The following is a 2,945-nucleotide window of genomic DNA, read 5'->3' as shown; positions in this document are numbered from 1 at the left end:
TGTTGTCTATACATTTATTTTAACAAAAATGTTGATATACTTACTTACAATTTATATTGCCAAAATAATATTGAAACTCTCATAATATACTTTTATAATAATTTGTAGAGATTTTGCCTTTATCTTCAATTAAATATAAGATTCAACAAATTTTCTGTAAATTTATGCCCGTGAAGATTTCTATCAGATAATTTGGGATGTAAATCTAAAAATAAATCATATACATTTGGAGATATTATATATAATAAAATGCTAAACTAAATTTTATTGCTAAAATGATTTAATATTTTCAAAAATAATGACCATTTTTTGGTTGTTAGTTAATTTTTATTAATTTTGTTTATTCAAACTTTGCAACTGTAACTATGAATCACATTTTTAGGGCCACAGTAAAAAATAATAATACAATTGCCCCAAGATTTTAAGAGTTGAGTTTTTTGTTCAACTATGAATTGAAATTTTTCAGAATCGGTCGACTTTGAGATGTCCCCTTTAAAAAATTGACCAAAGTGGGTTAATTTGATCGGGATTGTAAAATGGTGCGAACTTGATAATTTCATTATTGAAAAAATCGAGTAACCTAAAAATGACACGAATAACCTAACTACAACAAACAAAAGAACTAAGTTGAAAGATTTGTGAGACATTTTTTTTCAATTTCAATTTAAATTCAAAATTCTTTCTAATAACTGGATTAATTCTTGTTAAAAAACTTTTTTATTTATAACTGTATATTTATATACAGAACTATATTTTCAAAATATTTCAATAAGCAAATTCAAACAACTTTAGACCAATGCCAGCAAAAAATGATGAAAAAAGTTGTCCATGATCACAAATATGACACATGTTCCCCGGAGCGAAACATCAATAAACGGCAATGAAAAATTTATTTTTAATAATAATTTTCATAAAAACGACAATTATATATTACCTTTTGAATTATAGTATCTATTCGAAATATTTGATCCTGCTGTGCAAATGTATCTGTGCAAATTTGATACAAATATTTATAAATATATACAAAGGTAATGTATATTTATGAATCATCGTTCTTTTTATAAACTTCTTATATTTTATTTGAAATTGCATAGTGCAGTAGTAAGAACCATGGCCTTGCAACCATAAAGGTTCAAGTTCTAATCCTACACTAGGCTCAACTGATATCTAGCATTAGTGATATCAGTTTTCATTAAAAATTAGTGGTGTATGGCATCGTGCCTTAAGGCAAATTGCTGGAAATTATCATACCAAACTAAATTTTTGAAATTGAGGAAAGTATCTGTAAGTATTAGAATATAATCCATTATGTTCAGGCAGTCATCTTTAAGTGAACTTAGTATCCATTTTATTTGCGATTGCAATGTGTGCTCTTCGTCATCTTTATAACAAGGTTATATTGTCCTGATTGAGTAGATTAATCCAAATATGTCCACAAATCCTCATTAAAACCTAAAGAATCATAATTTGATTATACATTTACTGTGTAGCCGTTCTAATTATATAAATATAGAGAAACCGATAGTTGCATTACAGATAAAAGTCGACTTGATTTGTGATTATTTTCCAACTAAAATTCTGTGCAACATTAATAAATTAGGTTAACAATCGAGAATAATTACCTCTTATGATATTTCTCCTGACTGATTGATAAAATCATAATAAACTTGAGTAAAGTGTTAGAATATAATTTAGTATATACAGGCAGTCATCTTAAAGTGCACAATTTATTTATATATTTATTATACATTTTATTTGCATTTAAAAGTGTGCGCTTCGTCATTTCCACAACAAGGTTATATTGTCTTGAATGAGTAGAGTAATCCAAATATCTCCACAAATCCTCCATTACACCCTAAACAATCATGATTTGATTATACATTCTGTGTAGTTATTCTTATTATTAATAATTATGCAAATATAGAGAAACCTTCAGTTGTCTTACTGTAGGGTCTAATATATACAAAATGTTTTCAGATGAATTAAGTAATTGTTAATATAGTCACTGTATTAATGTAACAGATTTCTGTACTATTGCAGGTAATTGAACACAATTCATCAATAAATACAGCATTTTTAATAAAAATGGTAGTTGAACTGACATGACATTTGACTGATAAGACTTGTGAAAAACAATTACACAAGTTTACACAAAGTTTATATAAATATTATTACAATAAAGTTTTAGCAGTTTATACTTACATTTTAATCGGTATTTATCATATCCTGATGTATTTATTGAAATATTTGCAGTTTTGATACGAACACAATAAAGAATAAGATGTTTCGCATAGTTTCAATTATGTGGCACACTTCACTGCTATTAGTTTACATGAATTTAATTTTGACGTTTAAAACTGAAAGAATAACAAAAATTTTGTGGTTATATATTTATACAAATTCAAATTTGTAAAAAAATGTGTGGAAATCGGTTGCCAAAATTGTATTGCAAAGTTATTGTGCCAAGCATATTGTTTTTAATCATTTTTACATAGTGTCATTGTGTGGTTTTAACGAATTTATTTAAAATTGCTTGTTTCTGTTTACTTTGAATCCATACAATTGATTGTTGTGCAGTGATTAATTACTAACGAATAGTGCTTAATTAGTGAGTTAATTACTAACGAATAGAGCTTAATTAGTGATTGTAATTAAGTTTTTTATAGTTTTCAACATATATATGAGGTTTTACTCATGAAGTTTGATTTAAATCCCAATAATTAACAAGTTTGAGACAGGGGTTATGTTTTCTTCCGGAGGCTCTTTCACCCACGGGAGCGCCTCCGCGAGTAGCCTCCAAGCAGCATATATAAGGCGGTGCTAATTAGCGCGCAGCTCATTAGTGCGTCAGCTCCCGAACAGTGAACATCTCGTAGTGCAAGTACAATAAGTGATCAAAATGAACAATAATTATTTTACAACCAAGTAGTGTTTATAAAGTGTTA

The 2,945-nt window shown here is 27.5% G+C and overlaps 1 long non-coding RNA gene across 1 annotated transcript; it reads right to left on the bottom strand.

Moving 5' to 3' along the window:
* Window positions 1-1,317: 1,317 nt before the first annotated feature.
* On the bottom strand, window positions 1,318-2,282 carry LOC113372167. The gene is made up of 3 exons (XR_003366725.1): window positions 2,203-2,282; window positions 1,623-1,855; window positions 1,318-1,452 (listed from the first exon to the last, which is right to left on the bottom strand). It is a non-coding gene; the product is annotated as an uncharacterized LOC113372167 (long non-coding RNA).
* Between the last annotated feature and the right edge of the window lie 663 nt (window positions 2,283-2,945).

The sequence above is a fragment of the Ctenocephalides felis genome, unplaced genomic scaffold (genome assembly GCF_003426905.1).
Source record: "Ctenocephalides felis isolate EL2017-DRISC unplaced genomic scaffold, ASM342690v1 CF-g0.4_SCAFFOLD_01604, whole genome shotgun sequence".
Classification (NCBI taxonomy): Eukaryota; Metazoa; Arthropoda; class Insecta; order Siphonaptera; family Pulicidae; genus Ctenocephalides; species Ctenocephalides felis.
This window is presented reverse-complemented; position numbering and strand designations above follow the sequence as displayed.